The sequence below is a fragment of the Lygodium microphyllum genome, chromosome 15 (genome assembly GCF_053477565.2).
Source record: "Lygodium microphyllum isolate KBCC chromosome 15, Lygodium_microphyllum_v1.1.10, whole genome shotgun sequence".
NCBI lineage: Eukaryota > Viridiplantae > Streptophyta > Polypodiopsida > Schizaeales > Lygodiaceae > Lygodium > Lygodium microphyllum.
The window spans coordinates 111,088,219-111,099,715 of record NC_141149.1 but is presented as its reverse complement, the minus strand read 5'-3'; the positions used below and the strand labels follow the sequence as shown (position 1 = coordinate 111,099,715).

The 11,497-nt window shown below is 41.7% G+C and overlaps 1 pseudogene; it reads right to left on the bottom strand.

Moving 5' to 3' along the window:
- Positions 1-272: 272 nt before the first annotated feature.
- Positions 273-587, bottom strand: LOC148024914 (large ribosomal subunit protein eL38z/eL38y pseudogene; annotated as a pseudogene).
- Between the last annotated feature and the right edge of the window lie 10,910 nt (positions 588-11,497).

Below are 11,497 nucleotides of genomic sequence, written 5' to 3'. Positions count from 1 at the left end.
TGTGTTTGAAGGAGAATGATCTTGGTGAAAGGACATGTTAAACATAAAGATGATGCATGTGAATGAGCCTTAGAGGAAGTTGTGATCATTGAAGGTTAAAAGTGTTGCTTCATAGTATTGAGGGTCTGAATAATTAAACGAATGAAAGAATTGTAGAATAGGATAATGCTGTCGTTGCCCACGTGTAGGATGAGGAGGTGTGTGGATGAGGATAAAACAGCATTGGTGGTTGCTGTCGTGCTACAGATCTTCTTGCAATCAAGCGACTAGATTAATAGTAAACCTCAACATCTTGATCCTATTTCTTTAGAAGAATGACACCCATGACAAGCGGTCTGTCTAGGATTATTCTTGCGCTAAAATGTTTTCCCAGGCCTTTACACATCTTGAACAATCAAGCCTGGAGGAAGAGATTGCTTCAGCTTGTCGGCCTTCTCTGTATCAAACACATAGAGTGGGTACACATACTTCTTGCGCCTCACTTTGAACTTGACCACATCCTCCCTGCGCTTGATCTTGATGGAGCAAGCATCCTAACGGCAGGCAGTCAATAAGAAATCCTTGATTTCGCTGATTTGCTTTGGCATGACTAATTCACTTTAGGAGCTGCGATGGAGCACCCAAACTCTAATTCTGTCGAGGGATGGAGAAGATAGGTAGATGGAGTAGAGGATGAAAGAGAATAGATGATGGATAGGGATGGAGAGGATTTGGAGGCCAACAATCGAACAATTGGCAGCATTCTCTCGTCTCCTTCTTCTTATTCATGTGCAACATTCAAAAACCCCTCTTCTTCAACTTCTTGATCCTTGAAAATGCAGCCAAGAAAGATAGCTTGTTGTGGCTAAAATAGAGACTGCAAATCCTTTTCTCTTGCAAACTCCATGCCACCTCTTTTCCCGGCCAGTGCACCAAATGAAGAGCACCCTGCCATGGCACAAATCGAACCACGAACCGGCTAGGTAGAGGCTGCAAATACATTTGCTGGCCATGAAAACCTGCAAGAAAACTCTCCTTCTTCTCACCAAGAACCATGCTCTCCAAACACACAAGAGGAAGGCACACAAGAAATTTGACAATTCTTCCATCCTCACCCTCTTCCTCTTCCTCACTCTCCATTAGATTAGGAAATGAAGCACAAGAGAGGGAAACAAGAACAAGAAGGCAAGTGTTGTGCCAAAATGAGAGAGGGAGAAATGAACCGTGAGAGGAGAAGATAAAGGAAGAGAGAGAGTGTAACCACCTCAACCTCCCACCTCCTCAAATCCCACGGCTGCAACCACCCTTTTCCTTTTCTTGCATTATAAAATCAAGTTGCATACATTGGCTAAGGTCTAAAGACCCTTCAATTTTTGGAATGAGACAAAAGGGTTTGACCTTTCCTTTCCCTAGCAATATTTTATAGTGTGTCTCTTTTGGACTACACATTTTACATTGCTTCATATTTGATTTTTTACAAGAGAGTACAAAAGCAAAGTGTCAATTTGCAAAGGATGTTTCCATGTTGAGCACATTTTTGTGCCTATGTTTGCACTGATTTCCTGGTTATCACCTCAATCCTCAGCTCTTAGTTGATAAAAGGAGAAATCCATCACACTCACCTCCCCCTTTGTCTCTCACGCTCTGTTGATGATTACATGAGAGCAACCAAGTTCCTCACATCACGTTGATTGAATCCTCATTGACACTTGTGCATCCGTCCTTGTGTGCTAGCATATAGTGCCAGAAGGAAGGCCATGGAGCCTTATTGTGCCATGCAGCACAGGAACAAATTTTTTCTTTATGCATTGAGAGGCCCATCCCATGCGTGCAACGCTCCATTCACACATCTCACCTCTCTGTTGATTTTAAAGGGCAAGGATTGGTCACTCACCCCACCCTCTGTCTCTCGCTCTATTAATGAATACAAAAGGGAGCCCATACTCACATCCCCATCCGGTTAGGATGAAAGTTCACATTGCTCAAGGGTTGTCGATGAAGATCGACTTCATCTGGTTGATGTTATCAACTTATATCGATTAATGAAGAGGCATACCCATGAAGGTAGCCCACAAGTCAAGTACTTGGATTGCATGTTGGAAACATCATCTGTGAGGAGTCAGAAACACTAATAGGGTTGCAAGATTCAGCACATCAAGGGAGGTGGCTTTGGAATCACTTTTGGAAGAGTTTTGCTAATGATTCAACTATCCTAGATTACGGGGTGTTGCCACCTTTTCCACAGCTAGCTTTTTGGCCAAGGGTGTGTGTCACCTTTTCTTCAGACGAGGCCTGTTATGACAAGGAATTTATTCCTTTTCTCCTTGATTTTAATTATTTTTTTCCCTTTTCTTTTCTTTTCTTTTGCCCTAGTCCTAAGGGCATTTCTACCTTTTCTTGAAGAATAAGTCGGCATGACAGGGACCGAAGTCATTTTCTCCCATGACTGAATATGTTTTTTTTTTCTCTTTTTGTTATGTTGCTTCTTTTGAAAAGAGGAGAATGGCAGGAGCACCATGTATTAGAACCATCCTTACCAACTCTATTGGATCAAATGGAAAGGAAGCCAAGAAGGAGTGGAAGGTGGCTGTGAAGGGCTAACAAAATGAAGCCACACCATCAGGATCAGCAAGAGGGCTATGATAAGCATTAGGTAAATCCATATTGATCAACGTGCAAAGAATGAGGGAGATATCGATGGTAATTGTTAGGATCCCCAGGGAGGATAATACATCTTGAGGTGATAGCCATTAAGGAAAGGATCATCCAAAGCTATCTCGACTTGGATAGAGCCATTAGGGTTGACAGCAAGTACCTTATAGGGGCCCATCCATCGCTATTGAAGCTTGCCTGAAAACTTGCCAAATCAGGAATCCTAGGCAAGGACTAAGTCACTCGCTTTGAACTCATTTTGCTTGATAAAGCTATCATGATAGGCCTTTCTGCAAGCTTGTGTGGCTTCCATGCACTGTAGGGCCATCCTGCAAGTCTCATCTAGACATTCTAGGTGCAAGAGATGGCATAGCAAGGACTAGTAATCTCCCAAGCTCTCTTTGATAGCCACGCACAAAGAGGGTAACTTGAGTTCAACAGGGAAGATAGCTTCTTCCTATACACCAGTTGGAAAGGGGTTTGTCCTATAGCAGCCTTCTGAGAGGTTCTGTACGCCGAGATGGCCTTTGTAAGTCAATCATCCCAATCAAGACAATGTGCGGAAATTGTTCTCATTAGAATTGAACAGAGGATGCAATTGGTAACTTTGACTTGGTCATTGGCTCTAGGGTAATAGGGTGTGGACTTACAATGGTGTATCTTGTACAGCTCTGTCAAGTCTTCCATAATCTTGTTAAGAAATTGAGTACCTCTGTCACTTACGAGCTCTAGGAGACTTCCAAAATTAGTGATGATGTTCTCATATAAGAACAGAGCCATGTTGTTGCCATCATCCCACTTGAGAGCTTTGGCTTCACACCATTTTGTCACGTAGTCCATTCACAGACCAATATATATCTATTCTATTTCCTTCTGGTTGTGGATTGATAGGGCCCACGAAGTCAATTTTCTATTTCTCAAAAGGCTTTAGGGGAAGAATGGGTTGTAGTGGTATGGCACTGGATTTGGTAGGCTTTCCCATTCTTTGACAAGCATCACAACATTTACAATAATTATAAGTATCCTTATGGAGGGTTGGCCACAAATATCTTGCGAGTAAAGCCTTTCTAACTGTCACTTCTCCTGCAAAGTGTCCTCCACAGGGCTTGTCTTCGCATTCTTTCAACATTATTCCAATCTCTTCTCCTGCAACACACCTACGTAATACTTCGTCTTTGCCTTTCTTGTACAGAGCACCACCTAATAGGGTGTAGGGGGCTGATTCCAACAGAAGCTTCTTCTTCTCACAGCTTGAGATACCATGGGGATATTATTGGGCTGCCAGGAGGTTTGCCATGTATGCGTACCATGGAGTAACAGTTTTGACTAGAAAAAGGAAAGCATCAAGAAGGTTGGATCATCCTACTCTTCTTCATCGCTCTAAGGGATTTGCGGCAGATGATAAGCCATGACATGGGAGTGACCGGTTTTGGTAACTACCTCAAAGTCAAACTCCTAGAATAAAAGGAGCCATCTCATCATTCTTCCCTTGATATCTACTTTGTTCATCAGGAAGGAGAGGACCTCACATAGAATTTGAAGTGTGTTGACAGGAGGTAGTCTCAGAACTTCTCCAAAAGGCAAATACCATTGCTAAGCACTCAAGCTCCATCACTATGTAGTTTCATTCTCTATCAGTTACTTTTCGGCTTGCATAATAGATAGGTTGATCTAACTTCTAGGCGCCCTTTTGGCACAAGATCACACCTAGGCCTTCAAGTCATGCATCAGTAAGCACATGAAACTCCTTTGTCCAATCAAGAGGCTGCAGGATGGGTGCTTCAATCAGACATTGCTTCAGGGTGTTGAATGCCTCGTCACAATCAGTGGTCCACATGAACTATGCATCTTTCCTCAATAGCTTATGCAAGGGGCTGCCTTTGTCGCAAAGTGCGCAATGAATCTTATGTAATAGCCCATATGGCCAAGGAATCCCCTCAATTGTTTGAGGTTGGTTGGCGCTGTTAAAGCTACAATCTTCTCAGTCTTTGCAAGATTTGTTGTTATCCCTTATGTAGAGACAATATGGCCCAAAAGAAATCTTGGTGACGAGACTCCAAAGACGCATTTGTCGGGGTTGAGAAAGATCCCATACTCTCAACATCTATCAAAGAAATGCTCTAGGTGTCCCCAATGCTCACAGATTAGGGTATAGACACACAAGTCATCTAGGTACACCTCAATGAAGTCATGCAAATAGTTTTGGAATGCGACCATCATTACTCATTGGAAGGTAGCAGGACCATTACAGAGCCCGAATGGCATCACTCTATAAGCATAGGTTCCCCATTCTGTTGTGTGAAGGTTGTTTTGGATTGATCTTCTTCTACGATCTGGACTTGATTTATCCACTGAATCCATCCAAAAGGGAATAAAGTTCATGGCCTGCCAATGTATCCAATAGTTGGTTTGTGAAAGGGATAGGGAAATGATCCTTCTTGGTCTTGGAGTTCAGCTTCCGCAAGTCCACACATATTCATAGCTTCCCATTCTTCTTGGCTACTACCACGATGGGCGAAACCCATTCACTATTGACCACTAGATAGATAAACTCAGTTTCAAGGAGCTTCACTAATTTGGCCTTCACTAGGGCAAAGTAATTTGGATTCATACACCTTTGTCTTTGCCTCATAGGCTTGGTATCAAGCTCTAGGTCGATATGATGTTGGCATACTGTAGGATCAATACTCTTCAAATCTTTGTACAACCATGCAAACACGTCCAAGTTCTCCTTCACTAGGTCATGAAGGACCGATAGTTCTTCTTCTAAAAGATTGATACCCACATTTAGGTGATGTTCGGTACCATCTGCATCGACAAACATTAATTTATTTTCACCTTCCACTTTGTGTCCCATAGACAGCTTCAGGGTATAGATCCTCCGACTCCTTCAAGGGAGTAGACTCCTCTTGTGATGATTCACTAGAACCAACTTCCTCTTTCAGTGGAGACTTTGTTTGCTCCTTGGGAAGCTGAAAGGGTATTAGAATGGTTTTGGATTTGGTTTGAGGATGAGTTACTTCTTGGCTCAAGGACTCGTCTTCTGAGGATGAATCCAAAAACGTCACATAACAAAAACCTTCTACGACTTGTTTGAGCTGTCAAACTGGTGGTTGTTGGCAAGGCGCATCATCATCATCTTCTTGTCTACATACCTTGCAAGCCTAGATCATTCATTGTCACATCCATCATTATGTTCACTGATGAACCTCCATCAATCAATGTGGTCTGCAATAAAGTATCCTTCAATTCACACGCCAATCTTGGGGGTACCATGATCCAAGAAAGCGTTAGCCACATCCAGTTCTTTCACAAGCTTTATGGATTTGTTGGACTTGGTTGTTGTCAAGGAAGCAATCCTTAGACCTCTTCTTCTTGTCAGTATGCTTTTGAATTTTTTTTCGACTCCTAGGAGACAACATTAGCAACTGTCGAAATGTTAGCTTAGGTTTAAAGGTGCCTAGTTCTTTGAGAGTTGATTTTTAACTCTGTGAAGTGCTTCAAAATTGCCAAGAAATCCGTATTTCAAGGGAAAAATAAACTTCGTCGAAGGTGGAATAGGCAATCGAGTCGATTCTAAGCAGCAAGCATCCGACGGGTTCCAAAAGTACTTTAAAGACCCACCAAGCTACGGTTGAGGAATTTTTGTAATTTCCCAGGATGTTGGGTGAGACTTCGAGAGATGCCAGGTAGTGTGGGACCTCAAGATGGTCGAGTAGAAATTCGCAGATCCAAAATCTAATGCCGGATGCGAGAATGGGGGTGCCTGAAGCGGAGGACCAAAAGAGGGGAAGTGTAAAAAAACTTAGGTAGGAAGGGGGGTGACCCTTGGGCTCTCCCACCCCCCGAAAATTTGACAAATGGGGGGGGAGGGGGGGCTTTTTTTCATGCGTGGAAAAAAATGGCGACGTGTTGCAAGGCGGCAATTTTTTTAGAGGGAGAAGGCTATGGAGCCTAAATGTACCCACCAAACTGATAATATCAGGCTGCTTCTCTTTGCCCTCCAACACCATTCTCTGCTTCTCCAATGGCTATCTAGTTGCTGAGTTGTTGTTCTAGTCTTTCTCTCTCCTCCCTCTCTCTCCCCTCTATGGGTTGTTCATGCGTACTACCTTGAAGGAGGAATCGGAAAGGAGATTGAAGAAGATGATTATTAAGATGAATGGAGATGCTGAAGATTGATGTGCAACATGGAATTGAGAATGATGGAGGCTCTGTCCGCTAGTCACATAGTCATTCAATGCATGTTGGGTTTCGTAGAAACACCGTATGACTATTTTTTATGAAGGCAATGAAGGTTTTTCAACATTTTATGATAGAAATGATGTTCTTATGTGATGAAAATTTGTTTGAGTGCTGACTGTATCATGTTTAATTGGTGTTTATCAGAAAATTCTAATTTTGTAATGCATGCACCATTTCAATCATGTAAAACCCGAAATGCGGCTTTTAAGGGTAAAATGATGGTTTTGTCGTTTCGGGTGGGTGAAATGTGTTCCTATGGGTGAAAACGGAAAATAAAAATTGAATTTTAGTATGCTAAAATGATTGGTATGAAAAAAATCAGAAAATAATAGTGATTATTGATAAATAAATGCTAAAAATAAGAAAAATTAAGGAAAAATAGAAATACGCTTCATAAAAATAAGAAAAAATATAATGAGTATTTGTGAATGTATGGTAGTGGGGCAAAGCATGAGGTCTAGTCTTAGTTTGCTCTATCTCTTTGTCAAAGTTTGTGATTTATCGGTTTACATACATGAAAACATAACAAAATGAACCCCTACACCTATGCAACAGAAGCACTACCTAAAAGTAGAGGGTGGGGTGTTTGAATTATGTGATTTGGGTGCTCTTTATTATTGATTTTGTTGATACATATCATGATATAGGGTTCATTGTATTTTAATTAAAAGGATAGTAGCATGAGCGTTGTCTCGGTGCTATCCTTACATCGCCACAACAAGTTAGTAAATGAGCATTGGAAAGCTTGATTGTGCACGACACGTTAATGATTGAAATTTATATTTGAGCACATTAGGATCATCCACTTTTGCATGTTCATATCAACCATGGTATTAGAATACAAAGAGTTGGATGCATAGCACCTATTTTCTGTTATGATGAGCTACTCTTAGTGTGAGATGACCTAAGTTGTAGGTTAATCGATCGTTTTTTTGGGAATTGTTTGGTAAGGACACATGGTATCTCCTCGAATACGTTCAAAATGAAAGATTGGAGCCGCGGCAATCGAAAGAGAGGTGCTTCCCCATGTTTGTGCTATGAGGTATTATGCCTTATGGGATCTTCCTCTGAGGAGAAGGGATGGTAAACGTTGGACTGTGACGTAATACAAATGCAAAATCAACATTAGCATTTAGTGTAGAGTGAGTCTTAGACGCTCCTAGCCATGAGGCTGTGTTGTGGGGTTGTCTGTTATGTGCATGAGGTCTGCTAGTGCCATAGCCAGTGCCGGCCCATTTTAGATCCCATCAGTGGTGCGCTTGCCAAGAGCTGCCTAGAAGTGGTAGTTTCTGAATCTTGGTCATATACGAGACCTGTTAGCCTTATGCTTTAGTTGAAAGCCGCCTTGAAATGGTGGATGTCAAGTTAGACTGGTTAAAACTTTGGTCATCCTTATGACGATTAATCCAAAAAATCCCAAAATCCAAGACATACTTCGTCTATCCTGAATGGTCTCATGGGATCTTGGACATGTCATGTGATTGACTATTTTAGCCTTTGCCCTAAAAGTGACACCATGCTTGAGTTTGGGTCACTATGGGAAAATATCCATGGAGCTACCTCTAAGATTAACAACCCATGGGGATTAAAGAAACGAGAAAGTGAAAGTAATGCCAAGATGGCACAGTCATCTATGATCATTCATGATGAGAATGTCATAGAAGAAAAGACTGTGACAACGATGGTCAATATGCACATAGGAGGACATGCTCACTATGATCTCAAGAAACATTCGATGCTAGTGCCAAATGCAGTGGGGTATCATAGTGTGATTGCTAAGATCCATAAAACATTTGATGATGTCTATGTGTGTGGAACACCATTGTTAGCACAGAAGACTTTATTAGGATCTATCCTAAGTTCGAGCAAAGTGGGGGGCAGATGAGAATAGGCTCACTGAAACACCACTAGCAGATGATGGGAGAGATTCCATATTGCATAGTGTTGGCCTCCCTAAACCACTTTATGAGTTGAAGGAAAGGGAAGTTCATGGAGCCAATGACTTTTCCACACCAATAAAGGTGGAAGTGGAAGAAATTAAAGACCCTATCAAGCTGGTACTAGGTCAAGAGAAATATGAGGATTTTAATAGCCCAGTGCTGATCCCAAAGGAAAGGACTAAATGCCCTCCTCCTTATAGGGATCTCCCAACATTTCATGGGCTGGTTAATGAGGATCCAATGGTGTATTTATGAGAATACAGCCTAACTTTCCTTGTAAGTGGGAGGTGTCACACTTAGAGCAATGTTGATATATGCCTTTACTTTTAGGAAGTTCCAACTTTCATGGGCATTTCACTAACATGAGCTCTGATTGCCCACATGTGCCTTGCTTTCCCACATTTCTAACATTCTATGGTCTTTGAAGCTTGGATCATTCCTCTCCCTTGGCCATTTCCTAACATCATCATCACACAAATGGGGCAGTAGTCCATAAAAACTTTATTTTTCTCTTCATAGTATGTGACATAGGGTGTGGTGTGCTCTTCTTCTATGGGTTCATCAATGTAGTGTACATGAGCACACTAGGATGCTAAGTAACAATTGGCCCCAAAGATCTTGGTATTCTTCATGATTGCCCTTTGAACTACTAGTTTTTTCTCAAATCGCACAAGCAATGCCAACCATTATAGCCTTGGGGTAGTACAGACCTCATTTTTGTTGTTGCATCTTAAGTTAGCATAGGAACCAAGGTAGGAAAGTCTTCTCAGGGATTGAAAATATGCAACTCCATTTGCAAAGCATCCACAGTTTGTGCACACTTGAATAGGTCTCAAGCATTCTAACAAGTCTAGATGATCTCCTTTGGAGTGCATCGATTGCACATTTTGATGATAAGATCTTGGTTGATTTAGGGCTTTTGTGAGCCTGGAGAGCTTGAGCTATTGTTGCTTAAAGGTAGCCATGAGGTTTTACATCATGTAGAGTTCTATGCTAATTTTAATAGATATGGAATCTTGGATCATCATTCCCTTCTTGTCTCTACTCCTCTCCTTATATGGAGATCATAGATTTGAATTGCCTCCTCATGTACATTGTTAACATTGGATCTATCCAATGTTGAATGGCTTGCCATATCCTCATAAATCTTTTTGACATAGATGCCTTTGACAAGGGCTCTGGTGATTGCATTTGCATTTGGCATTTCCACTGCTAGAATCCTCATGTACAACTTTTGGACTTTCAAGACATAGTTTCTCATATTCTCTTCTTTTTACTATTCTAGTGGCTATACATGAGGTTGTCCTTGTATCCAGCCTCTACAAAGAGCATTATGAAGAGGTATTTGAGAGTTGAGAAATTGTGACTTCTTAGCATCATCAAGTCCAAAGAACATGAGCACCCCTTTTTGCCCAAGCATAGCTTGAAAACCTTGTTGAAAACTTATTCTTTATTGTAATCTATGGTGAATTTATTTGCCTTGTACACTTGCTCAAATTTCTCTATAGAGTTGTACACGTCATCTCCTACTCTATGCTCACCAACTATTTTGATATAGTTGCCACCTCCTTGGTTCTAAACATGGCACATCATTCCTCTGAGTAGCACATTGGCCACATGGGTTCTGACTTGTAGTGCACTAGAGACATTATCAAGATACTTACTTTTCACTAGATCTACTCTAGAGAATGATAAGAGGGCCCTACTAGTCCTATGTACAATACTAGTCTCCTAATATCATCCATCTTGCATTGCAACTCTAAAAGGGATGCAGGAGACGCGGGAGAGAAGAGCACACACAGTGTAGGTGATGTCAATAATGTTATGACAACCTTATTGCACTTTCATATATATATGAATAAAGAATATGGGTGGTCACTGTACACGGGCAGGCCCAAGGGCCTTTTACCCCAACAACCTCCCACTAAAAGGCCAATGGACCAAGGAGTGAAAAAACAAAACAAAACAAAAGAGACAAAGTGAGGAATCATGACATCTCGCCTAATGCCCAATCGAAAAGCGAGCTATGCAATAAGTGGTGGGAACCTCCTCACAAGAAGAGTCAAGCATCGTTGAGTTCATGACATCCAGGAGATAAGCAATTCCATGGCTCTAGACAATAGAGTAATCCATGACTACTTCCCATGAAGCAAGCAACACAACTCATAAGTGCATGGCTATAAAGCATCAGAGTGGCGCATAGCATCAGTGTAGTGCATAAAAGACAGTAGAGAGCATACATACTCTCCATGGTCAATCATCGAAAGAGGGCCAATATCCCAAACACAAGTCAAATAGGGTCTCAAGACAGTATGCAGCCTCAACAAAGTAGAAGACTGACATACGGTTGTAGAATCAGCCATAAAGCACACCGAATGCACATCAAGAGGCCTGAGAGGTGTCTGTGTCTCATAAAGCATGACGGCTGTGTAGAACCTGCTGGGCATCTAAATCCCAAAACCTGTAAGCCCTAAAGTCACCATCTCCATAACCAAGGAGTATGCATCTACATGACATAGGCTCATGTGGCATACTAACAAATGCCTAGAAGCCAAACATCCTCAAGTGATCATAGGAGGGTCTCATGCCACTCCATGCCTCATGCGGAGTAATAACATCCAAAGAGAAACATGATGTCCGATTAACCAAGTAGACTGCCATCATAAGGGCCTCAACCCAAA